The sequence below is a fragment of the Lygodium microphyllum genome, chromosome 21 (genome assembly GCF_053477565.2).
Source record: "Lygodium microphyllum isolate KBCC chromosome 21, Lygodium_microphyllum_v1.1.10, whole genome shotgun sequence".
NCBI lineage: Eukaryota > Viridiplantae > Streptophyta > Polypodiopsida > Schizaeales > Lygodiaceae > Lygodium > Lygodium microphyllum.
Window position 1 is genome coordinate 87910649 of NC_141155.1, and position 16537 is coordinate 87927185.

Sequence of the window (16537 nt, forward strand, 5' to 3'; positions counted from 1 at the left end):
CCTTTTCTTCTTTTTATGATTTTTCTTATCCTTCCCTACATCCACTTTCCCTTATTCCACTACCCTCTCCTAGCACTTCCATATCTCAACCACCTCAGTTGGTTAGTGACTGTGCCGGTTTTGATACTCAGATTTCCAGAAGAAGGGGATGGAGTTCGGATGATTGCCTTACAGGACCGCAAATTAATTGGCCAGTAATTCCAGGGGAATGGACAGTTTCAAGTCAAGCTTATCAAAACTATGTTCATTTTGCCCAACAATATTCACAGTCTGCAGATCCCTCAGTGAGATTAACTGCTCACTTTGCTTGGTACCTGGCGTATATGCATAGGCACTCCCATACTGATTCAAAGCCTATCCCAAAGTTGTGCATGAATGTCAATGTTAGCATTGATTCCCAACAGTTGGAGATACTGTATTTTCATGCCCTCTGTTTGCCTAGCAGATACCTGGTCCTATTGGAAAGGATGTGCTGTCTCCAATTTTTCCAAAATCCTCCTAAAAACTTTGTAGATGAATCCTTATCTATGGATCGATTCAGACAACATCAATCTTTTAAGAGGGATCATCTTCATTGATGCCTTTCCAATGTATGGTGCAAGCTTTTTAATGCCAAAACTCTTCTTTTTGAGGAAGTCATTCAGATGGTTGTGTTGTGTATTAGTGTTGTGAGTTCATTTATGTCAAACGAACGTGGTGGTTTCCTGTTGGATTTTGTGTACGAGCTATGTTTTGGAGATTTGTCGAGATGGGTTCGTGGTTGGAGAGTTGAAGAAGATGAAGATGATGAAGAAGAAGCAAACTCTTATATCCTTTACAAATTTGTGATGATTTTTTTTGCTACGAGGTGTTAATGTATAAAAGGTTTTCCTTTCTTTGTATTTTTATATCAGAAACAGGTTATAAGTTGGGGTCGTGGTGGATGGATTCTTTTTGAAAAGATATTGAAGATCAAAGTTGAGCTTTTCAATGAACTTGTATTCCCTTTTTCCTGGGTCGCGAGGACGCTTCCTTATTAAGTGTGGGGATATGTTGAGTGTTGAAATGACTTGTTTTTTGGCTGATTTTTGTTGTTTTTGAGAGCTGAATGGTTGATTTTAAGGGATGATTGATTGATTAGGAAGTGGTTTGAGAGTGTTTTGGATGATATTGATTGTGTTTTGGAAGATCATGATGTTTGTTGATGGTTCTGTGATGTTCTGATAGGTTCTGAATGGTTCTGTATACCTTCTGTTTTGTTCTGTTTTGGTCTATTTTGTTCTGATTGTCTTCTGTAAGGAGGGATGGAGTATTGATTGATGAAGAATGAGATATTGTGAAAGCTTATTGAATGGTTTGTGAGAGTTTTGAATGGTTTGAGAATGAATTATGTAGTTTTGATGACCTTCTGTAACCTTCTGTAGGTCTTCTGTAGAGCTTCTGTTTCTGTTCTGTTTCTGTTCTGTCTCTGTACTGTAGCTGTTCTGGTACTGTTCTGTAGACTGTTCTGTAAGTGTTCTGTGGAATGTATGTGTGATTTTGGGAAAGTTTTCTAGCCTTGGAAAGAGGTGAATACAAGTGCAAAAGAGCTGAAGGAAGTGGAAGAAGTAGCTCCTGAAGACTCAAGAGAAGACTAGAGTGAAGTGACAGTAGTGAGCTATGAAGAGACACTGTAGTGGCTCTGGTGACCTTTCATATCAGACATACCTCTTGGGAGGGGTATCCACGACCTAAGAGTGATTATTGAGAGTAATTTTTTGAGAGATTGTAGAGAGGATATGATGTATTATTGATGGAGTGTGTGAGAGAGAGTCAGATATAGCCAATTCTACTCAAACAGAGTGATTGTATATGAGAGATTGAGAGAGAAGACTATGAAGATATTGAAGATGAATACTATGTGATGTATTTCCATTCAAAGATGGTGTATTCCTTTGTTTTCTTTGTTCCATTGATGGATTTTGTGAAGATATTGAAGAATATGGTTGATTCTATTAAATCCGTGGGAGATCTACATGATGCTGCATGAAGATTTGTTGTGCCTGGTGTTCTTTTCTTCATTGTGATCATATGAAACATGATAAACAAGCTTGTTGATGTTACAAGATAGATTTTCTTGCAAGAGAATTCCCTTTTTCTTTGGTGTTCCTCTCGGGGCTCCACCCTTCTTCTTTCTCTTCCTTCACCCTCTCATTCTTATCCTCTCCTTATTCCTTTTCTCCCCATGGAAAAAAGCAACAAGGGGGGTGGGAAACAGCTTGTCTGGGCGCAGTGGTAGGAGGCTGTTTATCTGGGGGGTCCAGGGGGTCCCACGTTTGCAATCAAAAGGGGGGTTGACCAGGACTAAAGGCCCCAAATGGCCTATGTGAAGTTGATGGGGGGGGGGGGGGGGGGGGCAGGGGAACTGGGTGGCAGAGCAGCTGCCACAGAGCTACTATTGTAGTCCGTCACAGGGGGGAAATACCCCATTCAAAAGGATGCAGGGAGGTGGAAAACGCACTCTAGGCGATGGGGGTTGGCTGCAGATGAGGCCTTAGGGGGGTGATTGGCACAATCAATAGCAAGGGGATTGTGCAGCAGGATGGTGGCTGACGTGAGATGGGCATAGCCTCTTTTCCTAGGGAGGGGAGAAGCTGTCCCCTTATATAGGGGAGGGGAGGGGATGGTTGGCATGGCCACCCTCCACTTGGAGGGTGCATGCCTCCCCTGCCAATCCACCACTCCCACTCCCTCTCCCCTTCCCCGACTGCTATCGACGAGGAGATAGAGGAGGGGAGTAAAAAAAAATTGAGTTTTTTTAAATAATTTTTTTCCTTTTCCTTTAATATTTAAGGGGAGGTTCCTATGCCCCTTACATTCTCTCCCCCTTAGAGGAATCGAGATGTCCTCATCTCGAGAGGACCTGGGGGTAGTATTGGTTGAGAGTATCTTCGTCCATCTAGGTGGCATCCTCTTTGGGATAATCTTCCCACTGGATGAGGTATTCTCCCAAGTTCCTTGACCTGAAATGCCTCTCCCTGACATCCAGGACTCTATCAGGCCATAGCTCAAGGACTCCTTGGCTAGGCATTACAACTTGCTGATCATCAAGTACATGATTTGGATTAGGTAAATACTTTTTCAATAGGCTAACATGGAATACATTATGAACTTTTAGGGTTGTGGGTAGCTGTAGTCTGTAAGCATTAGATCCTAGGCACTTAGTGATCTTATAAGGTCCACAATACCTTGGACTTAGCTTCTTGTACTCTCCCAAGGATAGTGTACTCTTTTTAGGGTGTACGCGGATGAAGACCATATCACCTTCAATGAAGGATCTGTCTTGCCGTTTTAAGTCCACGTAAGCCTTCTATTTGTCCTTGGCGGCTTGGATGTCTTGTCTTATTGATTTGATTTGGTCATCCATGTCTTCTAGAATCTACTTTGAAGCTTCAACCCTCAAGGTTGGATCTAAGAAGCTCAAAGGAGTACAACAATCGTGCCCATACAATGCTTGGAAAGGGGTCATCTGAATACTTTGTTGGTAAGAAGCATTGTAGGCAAACTCAACCAGTGGCAAATATTGAATCCACTTTTTGGGTTCACGACAATAGTGTGCCCTAAGCATATCTTCAATGACTTGGTTGACTCGTTCTGTTTGACTATAGGTTTGGGGATGGTAAGCTGTACTGAAATAGAGTTCAGTCCCAATGGCCTCGAAGATAGCCCTTCAGAAGTGTGATGTGAAGAGAGAGTCATGATCACTAATGATTCTTATGGGTAACCCATGCAGTTTGAATATCTCCTTGATGAATAATCTTGGGATGTTTGAGGCTTTATAGTTTGTCTTGACAGGGATAAGATGTGCAACCTTTGTGAGCATATCTACTACAACCATAATAGAGTTGTATCGTCCATGAACTTGGGGTAGGCCAACCACAAAGTCCATACTAATGAATTCCCATTTCATTTGGGGAATGTCAAGTGGTTGCAATTTCCCTGGCATTTTGACATAATCTGCCTTAATGCATTGACAATACAAACATTCCATGACATATTTGAGAACGTCACCCTTGAGCCTATCCCAATAATAGCTCTTCCTAACCACATTAAGGGTCTTGGCATAGCAAGGATGTCCTGAGAAAGAGGAGTCATGGGCTTCCCAAAGTATCTTTTGCTTGAGAGATTGGCTTGTGGGGATACATAATCTCATCCTAAAGTAGACAAGTCCATACTGACAGAGAATTCTTGATACTTCGTCTTTAGCTTCAAGTCTTGATCTTTGATGGGGATCTCCCTTAGAAATTTCTGATAGACTGGGTCATGACATGCCTCTTCTCTAGCTAGCTCAAGAATTGGGTTGTTTGGCATTGATACCTTTGTGGCTAGAGATCTTGCTACTGATGGATCTTGCAAAATCAGAGAATTTAGAAATGCCTTACGACTGAGTGCATCGAAAACTACATTCTCCTTTCCAGGCCAGTATTTGATTTCAAAAGCATATTTTTCCAGCACTTCAATCTATCAACATTGCCTCATATTGAGCTCATTCTGGGTGAAAATCCATTTAAGACTCTTCTGGTCCGTCACTAAGGAAAATTTGTTACCAAGCAAGTAATGTCTCCAAAGTTTGAGAGCATGGATTATAGCCAACAGCTCCAGATCATGGGTAGCATAATTCCTTTCATGGCTCTTCAGTTTCCTTGAAGAGTATGCTACGGGATGACCTTCTTGTATAAGCACACATCTTAAGGCAAGTGCGCTAGCATCAGTTACCACTTCAAACTCCTTAGTAAGATCAGGAAGTTTCAGGATGCGTGTTGATACCAAGCTTTGCTTTAGTTTGTCACAGCTGGTCTGTTTAGCAGGTGACCATAAAATTGCTACTTGCTTCTTTAGTAGATCAATCAGAGGCGGTGCAATCAAAGCATAGTTTTTGATAAAGATCCTATACCATCCTGTCAATCCAAGAAAACTACGTATTTCTTTAACAAAAGTTGGTGTTGGCCATTCCAGAACATCTCTGACCTTGGCCGGGGATCCACTGAAATTCCTTCCGTTGATACAATGAATCCCAAATATTCAATCTATCACTTGAAAAATGCACACTTCTTCTTCTTGACGTAAAGCTTGTGTGCTCTCATTGTTTCAAGAACAATGCAAAGTTGGGGTTCATGATCTTTTTCCTGCTTAGAGTAGACTAGGGTATCGTCAAAGAAGACGAGTACAAAGTCATCAAGATAGGGCCTAAAGATATCATGCATTAACCTGTTGAAGGTAGGAGAAGCATTTGTCAGTCGGAATGATATCACTAGGAATTCAAAGTGTCCATACCTTGTGCTGAATGCAATATTTGGGATATCTTCTTCCTTGATCCTTATCTGATAATATCCAGACCTGAGATCTATCTTAGAGAAGATCTTCACACCTTGAAGACAGTTAAGAAGTTCATCTATTCTTGGAATGGAGTATTTGTTTTTAATGGTCGATTGTTTCAACCCTCTGTAGTCAATGCATAGCCGAAGCGTTTCATCTTTCTTCTTCTGGAACAACACTGGAGCTCCGCATGGCGAACTACTAGGACGGATGTAGCCTTGGTCTAACAGTTGCTTGAGTTGCTCTTTTAGTTCAATTGCTTCTGGGTTGGACATCCTATACGGTCTCTTTGTGACTGGTGCAGCTCCTTGTGCCAGCTTGATTTTGTGATCGACTTCCCTTTGAGGAGGAAGTTTTGTCAACTCTTCAGGAAATACGTATGCATATTCCTTTAACCATGAAGGTTCTTCCCCAGATTCTTGATTCTGGTCTAGCTTATTTAGTTTAATCAGATAGACAGGTAGAGCCTTTCTAACTCCTTTTATTATTTGTGTTGCTTTTTCCAGTTGAATTTTTGGCTTACCAGTCTCCCCTTGAGTTGTAACTAGTTCCCCTTTAGAATTTGAAAGGAGACTTAGCCCTTTCCATAGTGGATGTGGGCATCATTGGGTATTAGCCTAGGTTCATTCGTGGACACCTAGGTTCATTACCCTGAATCTCACTGAAGTCGGCTTCCCACCCAATAGGAACTTCACCTTAGCAGTTTGCTTGGTACAGGAGACCTCATGATCATTTGCCAATTCCACAAGTAAAGTAGGTGTGACTATTGTGGCTATCCCTAGTCTTTTTGCACAAATCAGTGAAATGAAGGAATGTGTACTGCCACAATCGATTAAGTTTTGAAGCTTTTACCTTCATAATCCGATGGAGTTTGGATCACCGAGAATTGGCGATTCGGATCCTTCTTGTGAAGAGCGGTGTGAACCATTGCCCTCTCAAAGTTAGCATCCATGGATGGACCTTCTTCATCGCCCAGCTCCTTATTGACAATACTGGAGGTTCTCCCTCTGGCCATGACGGTGTCTCCTTGGCCATGGGTGGCTCCTTAGAATGGCCCTTGTGGCGTTGTCCTCTGCTAAGCTTGGGACACTGGCTCTTGAAGTGCACAGGCTCATTGCAATGGAAGCAACGGAGATTGCGGCCATTACCTTGTGTAGGAATAAAGTTGTTGACAGTGTTGGTCCTAGCTTTCTTCCTTTGTCCCTGATTTTGACCTTGTGCTCTCTCAGCCTAGGCCCTATACATTCCCTTGTTCTTATCCTTGTAAGGCCAAGTCCTGTTGTTCCTTGGCTTGGTCTGCACCTCCTGTATTATTGGTGCAGCTCGAATGAGTGCGTCTTGTAGGTCTGTTGGGCGCATTGATTCCAAGCGGGTGTTTATGGGTGGATTTAACCCAACACAAAACTTTGACACCTGTTGTGTCATATCCATTTGAGGTGCGTAATTTAAGAGAGAGACGAACTTTGAATAATATGCATCAAGGGATAGTCCAAGCTGCTTCAATTCATAGAATTCGTTCATCTTTTGTGTGCGGTAGGCAGGGGGCAGGTACCTCCCTCGCACAGCTTCCTTAAGCTTCTCCCAAGTGACTGTCCCTTCCGAGATCCCTTGGTCTCTACACCACTGTTTTCACCAAATTCTTGCTTCGCCTGTAAGCTTAAGTTTGGCAAGCATAGCTTGGTTAGCAGGTGTAGTTCTTGCTACCTCAAAATAGTCCTCCATGGACTCGATCCAGATCTCAGCATCAGTTTGAAAAATCCTTCCCTTACCATTGAATTCCGGTGGCTTGATTTTTTTGAGAAGGAACTTCTTCTCTTGAATCACAGCTGTACTTAGTGAAGGGGTCGGACTTGGAACTTGCACTTGGGGTTGCGCCTGGGCAATAAGATTTTTCATGTTAAAAACTTACCAAATGTTTCTCACATTACATTAATATGACCAGTATAGCTTTTAGCCAAGTGACCTAATCACTTAACTCCTTTGCCAACATTTAAAGCCTGTAGACAGTAATAAAAATCTTATTCATTCATGAGGGCATAGCCCTTTTGAGTACATTTATTTTGGGAAAGTAGAACAAGCTGATTGGCACATCAGTTTAGGGGAAATAGAATTGTGTTACATTCGTCTACAGGGACTGAGTAATAATATGGAGAGGGGTCATGGATTTTTAGGAATCGATAAGTCATAGGAAGCTTAGGGTATCCCTTCCTTTGATACCCATTCTTCTCATAGTGCCCTAGCTCTTTGATTCTGTCGTGGCAGGGATTACCCGAGTCACTTCTTCATACACATACTTATTCTGCTTGACTTGCCGACCGCCAACATGTAGGGTTGCATTTGCGTGAGCTTCGACAAAGATGAACAACTTCACGATCTTTAAATCCTTCATCCACTTGATTCTCTTCAAGTTGGTCTGAAGGTATGCAAGTCGGTGGGCCGTTATGTAATATATTCCTGATTCTCCCGTCCATCTCCGTTCTGCGTACAGGGGTGAAGAATTGTAGATGCGGTCTAGAATATTCATCATGCCTAGCCTCCATCGATAATCCGAAGCACGCATTGTAGTCATAAACATAACTTGGAACACCAAGAATTTGTTCCATGCTTCGTGACTCTGCAGCCCAACATCCATAAGTAAGTAAGGAAATATTCTCAACAGCAAACATTGCTCTGTTTCCCTCACCTTCCCCTGGCTGACCCCTTAATCCCTTTACTTTCCTCCATTAAGTTCCTTTGTAAATATTAGATTCCGTTGGTTCGCTCTGATACCAACTATAACGTGCCTGTTTGTTCGATTGCGGGACATGTCTTAGCAGCCCACATTGGGAGGAGGGTCTAGAAGGCTTCGCTTGGCACTTGCAGGGAATGACACAGAGTTTACAATCCAGGTCTTCCCAAGTTTGCCCCGAGCAGAAGAGTCCAACCGTTCCCACTTGGGATCCACCTGAGGTCAAGGTTCCTTTCCTAACGGCAAGTCTCTAGGTCCTCATTGTCTTTTCATCTCATCATTTGAGAAAAGTTCCCAGTTAACCGGGACCACCCTTCCGTAGGATGGACCTGAGTCACATCCACCGCACTTTCCTCAGATTGTTTTAGTTATCTAATTACCTAACACTTTACGTTTTGACATGCAAAATCAGCTCCCTTAATTAAACAATTTAATCACGAGTTCCTTCACGTAACTTAGGCAATGACACAAAAACAATGTCAAGCAAGTTCCTTTTTCTCAAGCATCTGTTCTTTATTTATAAAAAATCCGGATTACATCCAACATCATACCCGAAGGCCATCCCAACAATCTACAAGATCGTTGTTCCAAGTTTTGCTCGTAGACTAGTACACGGGCCTCGAGATCCCATCTCGAGTCACATCGGGGCCCCTTGTACGTGATCTAGAGGCAAGGGATTTACAGCCAGAGCCTCCCCTTGCACCCAATGTAATGAACGTGGATCATGGGAACATGGCATGGGAACATACCAGTCACACTAACAGTATATAAGGTGTAAGAGGGTATTTTGAGGCATCACAAAAATTATCAAAAAACCCTCTTTTCACCTTCTCAAGCTTCCATGGATTCTTCTTTTTCTTCCTTTCTCCCTCTTTCTCTCTCTTCTTCTTTCCTTTCTCTCTCCTCTCCCTCTTCTTCTACAGACCTTCTCTCTCTCCTTCCCCTTAGTTAGGACAGTTGGGTCTCTTTCATTACAAGTGGTATCAGATCTTTGTCCTTGATCCTTCTCTTTCCCATAGATTTAGGGCTCTCACAGTTTCCCATAGTTAGAAAACTCTAGTTACATCTCTTTCACAAGTACACAGGAGTACTAAGGTAGGCTAACAGCTCTCTTGAAGACTATGGCAGCCTTTCTTGGAGCTTTCCCAAGAACCATGGACACATCTAGAGGCGGGCAGACAAATTTGACAAGTCGTCACTAATTTTCATGCAAGTTTTTTTGAGGGTTTTGGGCAAAAAGGAGGGTAGCACAGTTGGAGAAGGCCAAAAGCTCAGTTACTTTTCAAGAAGACCTTCTCTCTCCTCCTTCCTCCAAGCTGCCATGGAACCTCCATCCCAAGAACCTTAGGAATCTTGCTTCCCCCCCTTCCTCAGAAAGAATGGTTGGTCCTAGTGCTTTCCCTTCAGCTGGAGCAACATCTAGAGCAGCATCAAGCTTGGCCTACCCTGTCTAGAGCCTCCAGGAGAAGCCCCAAAATTTGCGGCGCAAAAAACAGGCTGCTTCTTCCTGGCTTGTTAGACAACCCCCCTAGCCCTCCTCTCCACCCTAATCTCATTCTTGGCTCTTAGCAAGCCTCTTAGGCAGCATTGAAGGCTTTCTCCTTAGCTCTTGGACTCCCCTTTCCACTTCAAGAAACCCTGATCTGGTGCAGTCCATGGCAGCCATGGAACCTTGGCATCAAGCTCAAAAATCTTGAAGATTTTGGTCTTTTCTTAGTCCATGGGAGTCTCTCTTCAAGCCTAGCTCAAGATTTCAGCCATCAAGAAGCACAGGAACAAGATTAGAAGCAAGATTTGAAGACATGCACTTGTGGGCAGCCATGGCTATGGGAGTAGAGCTTCAATTTCGACAAGAGCTCTTCATGGGAAGGTCCTGAGCCATCCTTCCCCAAGCTTGACTTCACCCTTTCTTGATGGAGCACAACCATTTTGGAGCTATGGAGCATGCGGGATCAAAGTGGAGCTCTCATGAAGGACGGAAGTGGCATTGTGGCTACCTTCTTCTCCAAAATACTCAAGGTAACCGATTCTTGGCTCTCATTCTCTCCGTTTAAGCCTCTTGTTGAATCCTATCCACTTGTTTGAGAGAATGTATGAGTCCAACTAGATAATAGGAGTCCCAGACATTGAATGCATGCTGAATATTAATCCCAGTCATTTTCCTTTGATCTTATCACACTGGAATGGATTTTACTCATGCTGAAGCTTCATTGAGATTATAATTTTTCTTACCCATAAGCCGTTTGGCTTCTTGTGAATTAGCTAAGTCAAGAATTGATTAAAAAATCCATTGTATAAGGGTGAGTAGGCAGTGAGTCACTGCCGGTAAGCTCTCTATCCTTATTCCCCATTCCAATTCCATACACTTCATGAAAAGCCCAAAATTTTGATTCCTGAAATGCATCTCATGCTGGGTGTCTAATTAATAAATGTCTGCCATGTATATTTCGGGTGAGGAAAAGCCTGATGCCAGGCGAGGTGGCAAGACAAAAGAGGGGTGACCCCCCTTGCCATCAAAGACCCTGAAGGGGTGCACAACCCGGCCCGGGGGGAACTTTGCCCACCTCTCAGTGATTCAGAGCCCAAAGAATTATCGCAAGTGCAGGTACATTTGATGGAATAGCTCGAGCCCTGACCATTTGAGTCTACAGCCCTCTACATGCATTGGTAATGTCATGTACCACTTGGAAATGTATGGTGGATGCAATGCAAGAAGGGCAGGGCATGCAGTTATGGAAATGGTCTCAGCAATGAACTAGGGATGCAAAGGATGTATGGATTTATGTGGCATTGAGAGCCACCGTTGAGGCCCTGGATGTCTGGGATAAGACCCTCACCATTGGGATAAGGTATGCTCCTTGAGGGAGTCTTTGCAAGGCATTGCAGACAGTCAATCCTACACAGTCAGCCTGCAAAAGTTGATTACATAAAAGCCTTCTTGTGTGACTGAGTGTGCGGGCTCTATAGCTTGATACACTCCGCCCTATGATTTGGGAGATACACTCAGTTTTGTGCCCAGAGGTACTATGGGACAGGCAGCAGTCCTACACAGTCAGCCCACAAAAAGTGATTACAAAAAAACCCTAATCATTTATTGTCAAAGATATTTTTACATAGCCTCATAGAGGGAATCAAGGGCTTTCATTTGAATCAGAAAGTTTGGCGGTCGGAGCTCCCTAGCTCAAGATATCGTCATTTCTGTAACAAGGGGTCTAGTGGACTGCACTTGGGATAGCATGCCACAAGGGTAAAGAAAAGGCCCAGGAGGAATTTCAGCTTGAAATAAGGGAGTCCCGTGCCTCAATGAATGATCCTAGCTCAGCCCAGGAGGATTGTGAAGACATGTTTGAAGAGGGTGCCCCCGAGATAGACCGCTTATCTCTGCTCAACCAAACCTTATGCCAATATGAGACCCATCATGCTGAACGACATCGAGAGATGGAGCAATGCCACAGGGAGATGGAAAGCCTCCAAGATCACCGTCATTCCGAGATGATGGCCAAGATGGACTTACTCATAAAGTGCATGGACACCCTCATCCCCGCCATTGTCCCCCCCCTTGGATCGACCCAAGGAGTATGTCCCTCCTCGTGAGGCTAACCGCCCTCCCCCCTTGGAGACCAGGCGTAGCCCACAAGGTCTCGGTGGTAGCCATGGCATTCCCCATTGCACTTATGAGACGGGTGAGCCCTCCACTCGACATGATGAGCCCCTCCTTCCCTCTCCTGTTACGAATCCTTCAAGCCCATCCTTGGCACCCCAACTCCCCGTAACGGAAGCTACTTCACTCAAGGGAATGGCTCCAATGCAAATCTTGGGCAGCATGGAATGCACAGAGTGCATGGGCAGCATGCACATGGCAATGGGCAGCATGCATATGGTAATGGGCAACATGGACATTTTGGACAGCAAGGTCCTAATGGGCAATTTGGTTCTCATGTAATGCAAGGGCAGCATGGCCCCCATGGAAATTTTGGACAGTCGGGGATTTGATAGCAAGGCATGTATGGGCAGCATGTAGCACATAGCATTCATGGGCAGCAAGGCCCAAATGAGCTGCATGACAAGATTGTGTTTACTAAATTCAATGGGCAGTCCTCATCCCCAGCTGAACTAGAGGAATGGACCTCTAAATTGGAAGCCTATTTTCTCATCTACCCCCGTACCGATGAGGCAAAGATCATTTTTTCCTCCCTTCATTTAGAAGGTTTTTCCCACACATGGTGGAGATTCGTTCAAAGACAAAATCAGCAGTTTTGTGATTGGGAAGAGTTCAAGATGCATATAGATACCTCTCCAATATGCATGTTTTTCCTTTCTGCAATTCCATTTTGTTGTGGGGTATGACTGCATGAATATTGCTGCTTTATGCCATGCTCCTACAGGAACCTTGCAAACTCATTTGAGAGGTACTCTCCCCCTCCATCTAACCTTAGGCATTTTATTTGCAGGCCTATTTCTTTTTCAACCATAGCTTTAAGAGTTTTGAAATGCCCAAAAACTTCACTTTTCTTTTTCATAAAATACACCCAAACTTTTCTGCTATAGTCATCAATAAAAGTGACAAAATAATGACAGCCTCCAAGAGATGCAACTTTAGTAGTCCACACATCAGAGTGGATTAATTCCAATGGCTTCTCACTCTCTTGAACATGTCTAGGAAATGGTTTCCTTGCCTGCTTTCCAAATTGACAGGCTTCACATACCTTTTGCATTTCTGCAACCTTGAATTTAGGCAATCCTGCAACAATATTTTGGGCCTGCATTGATTTAAGTCGTTGTACATTAACATGACCAATGAGTTTATGCCAGATATCAATATCTGCAACTACACCGGTCCCATGTGCAAACATTGCTACACTCAATTCAGGCATGTCTGCATCCAACGTAAACATTCTGCCCTTCTTCTTTCCTTTTGCTATCAAGCGACCTTTATTTTTCATATCCTCAACAAAGCATCCATGAGGATTAAATCTGACCTGCAAGCCCTGCTCAACCATTTGACCAACAGAAACCAGATTCTTGGTGATATTCGGGACATGAAATACATCGGACAGGTATTTCTTTTTCCCATCCTGCATAGACAAGGGAATTTTTCCAATCTGCACAATACGATGTGCAGTATCATCACCAGTCTCCACAAATCCTGGTTTTTTCATTTTCCTTGCATCCTCCATCCATTCTGCATGACCTGTCATGTGGTTTGATGCACCTGAGTCAACATACCACACATTGTTGCTTTCTTCTACACTTGTCACAGAATTGTTCATGTGCTGCATTATAAACAAATGCTCATTTCTGTCATCACCCTGTCTACTAGAAGATGCATAATTTCCTTGTTGCAATTTCCCATTCATGATATCATTTTGCTTTTTATAGCAGTCTTTAGCCATATGACCCATTTTACCACAGTAGTAGCATTCAACATTGTTGTTTGCATTTTGGCCTCTTTGCCATCCACCACGACCTCTTTGGCTCCCCCTGCCTCTAGAGTTACCACGTCCTCCTCCATAGGACTAGTTTTCTTGAGTTTGCTGCATATTCTAATTTCTACCATGGCCTCCAAATCGGCCTCCTCTACCTCTGTCTCTACCTCTTCCAGCATTTGAGTAGAAGACAGCTTCTTTTGAAGTTCCTCCTGAAGAAGATGCACCACCATTTCTCTGCTCCTCAGAAATTAGAAGAGCAATCAACTCCTCAAAATTAGGAAATCTTTCACGGACGGAAATGGATGTTTGGAACTGTGCATAATCCTTTCCTAGACCATTCAAGGTCACAGACACTAAATCATCATCTTCCACTGGCAACCCAATGGAAGCAAGTGCATCTGCAATCTTCTTCACCTTCATGTGGTAGTCATTGATGCTCATATTTTCTCTTTGCACATTATGCAACTCTTGCTTGAGCTGCATTTTCCTAGCTTGCGTATTTGTGCTATATATTTTTGACAAAGTATCCCATGCCTCCTTTGGCGTACTTGCATCTTGAATATGCACAATCATAGAGTCTGAAATACTAATAGACAGCCAGTACATAACTTTCCTGGCTCTCTCATGCCATGCTTTGAATGCTTGCATTTGCTGTTGATTGGGAACATCAGGAAGAACTGGTTCTTCTTCATTTCCTGCAACAAATTCCCAATATCCTTTTCCCATAAGGAAATTCGTCATTCTAAACTTCCATGCTTGGAAGTTGTTCTTGTCAAGATTTTCAGTTACAATCTGTGAAAGAGAATCGGACGCCATTACCGAATACTGCAAAAAAATTCTGTCACTGCAAGGAACACAGCTTCAGTCTCACAAGGGCAAATCTGCAAAACTGACAAAAGTGGTATTTAACCACATAGTCACTTCCTAGTGACGATTTTGCATCAACAAGCAACAAGGATGATTCTATAACTCCCAATGTCTCTGCGCACAGGCATACAATGCAATTTCTAAAGTAACTTTTCACCGACCTGTAGAACAGTGGTTGCACAACATAAAACTGGGCCTTTTCTTGAGTGCGTGCAGAAAACTTCCGCCTTCAAAACAGGCCCTGAAATGGCCTCAAATAAAAAAACAGGGTCGCCGATGGCTAAAGCCCAATCCCGCAGCATATACTGCCCTCTTGCTTCACCCCGAAGGGCGTCTCAACCTGAGACAATGCACTCTTGCAATTTCCGGCTGTGCTACCTGCAGAGATCTGCTCCCAAAACAGAAAATGAAAGCAATGCTACTCCTCTTACCAGAACACCGCGAGCTTGGCTTGCTTTCTTGAGCTCCTTACCATGAACAAGGCTCTGATACCATGTCAAGATTGTGGGAGAGAAGGAAGGAGTCTCACTTGTAGCTTTCTTGCTTGCACAATGGGGGAATACACACACAGGTGGAGGCTGAAAACAGTTTTCCTCTTCTTAGTTGTGTAAGCCAAAAGAACTCTAGTACAAGAAAATAGAAGAACCCTATATATGGGTCTCAAACCAAACTCAACTAACTAAGGTGACATACTAACTGAGCCACGAACTAGAGTAGATAAGGATAGCTATCATGTAGCTATTATTCATGGGCACTGTACCAACCGCATCTGCAACTGACAAGTCGGTGACATAAATGCACAACGGTCACCCTTGTCAAGATTGTGGGAGAGAAGAAAGGAGTCTCGCTTGAAGCTTTCTTGCTTGCACAATGGGGGAAGACACAAGGGTGGAGGCTGAAAACTGTTTTTCTCTTCTTAGTTGTGGAAGCCAAAAGAACTCTCGTACAAAGAAATAGAAGAACCCTATATATGGGTCTCAAACCAAACTCAACTAACTAAGGTGGCATACTAACTGAGCCACAAACTAGAGTAGATAAGGATAGCTATCATGTAGCTATTATTCATGGGCGGTGTACCAACCGCATCTGCAACTGACAAGTCGGTGACATAAATACACAACGGTCACCCTGGCGTATCACGAGTGGAGCTCGATATCTCAACACTCCCCCTCGAGCTCAATCCCAATTCCTGCATACCAAGCAGGTCTCTGAACTTGCGCAGCTTCTCTGCGCCCAATGCCTTCGTGAATATGTCAGCTACCTGATCCTCTGTGCTGACATAAACTAGATCAATAAGACCTAGTAAAACCCTCTCTCGCACATAGTGATAATGCACCTCAATGTGCTTTGTTCTAGCATGATAGATTGGGTTATTTGCCAAGTGTATACTACTCATGTTGTCACAATAAATGACAACTGGCCCATCTCTAGACTGATGCATATCATAAAGTAGCTTATGCAACCAAGCTACCTCACATGCAGCCATTGCTGCACCCCTGTACTCAGCCTCTGTGCTCGACAAGGCAACTGTAGGCTGTTTCTTGCTGCTCCAAGTGACTGCAGCACTCCCAAAAGAGAACACATATCCACTGGTAGATCGTCTATCAGAAATACTACCAGCCCAATCAGCATCAGTGTATCCATGCAACTGTATCTGAACCCCAGTCTCATAAAATAGTCCATACTGCAATGTGGACTTCACATACCTGAGTATGCGTCTAGCCGCATCCAAATGTGGTTTCCTTGGAGCCTGCATAAACTGACTTACCAATCCAACAGCATAGCTCAAATCTGGCCTGGTAATAGTCATATAAATCAAACTTCCTACTATGCGTCTGTACATAGTAGGGTCTTCTAGAAGCTCACCTGTATCTGTGCTCAGCTTCACATTCTGCTCCAAAGGAACTGAAATAGGCTTACAGCCTGTCATCCCATATTTGGACAGCATGTCCAATCCATACTGCCTCTGCAAGAGCTGTATTCCACTTGGTGATCTAATCACCTCAATGCCCAAGAAATAACGCAGCTCTCCCAAATCCTTCATCTCAAACTTCTGCTTCAATAGCATTTTCATATGAAGGATATCTTCATCACTGTCACCTGTCATAATCAAATCATCAATATAAATGACAAGTAGCATAATACCTTTCTCTGTTTTTCTCACATAAAGTGAGAAATC

At 43.4% G+C, this 16537-nt stretch overlaps 1 non-coding gene across 1 annotated transcript; it reads left to right on the plus strand.

The window, feature by feature from the left end:
• Positions 1-910: 910 nt before the first annotated feature.
• Positions 911-978, plus strand: LOC148018248 (small nucleolar RNA SNORD36). The gene has a single exon (XR_015687819.1). It is a non-coding gene; the product is annotated as a small nucleolar RNA SNORD36 (small nucleolar RNA).
• Positions 979-16537: the final 15559 nt, after the last annotated feature.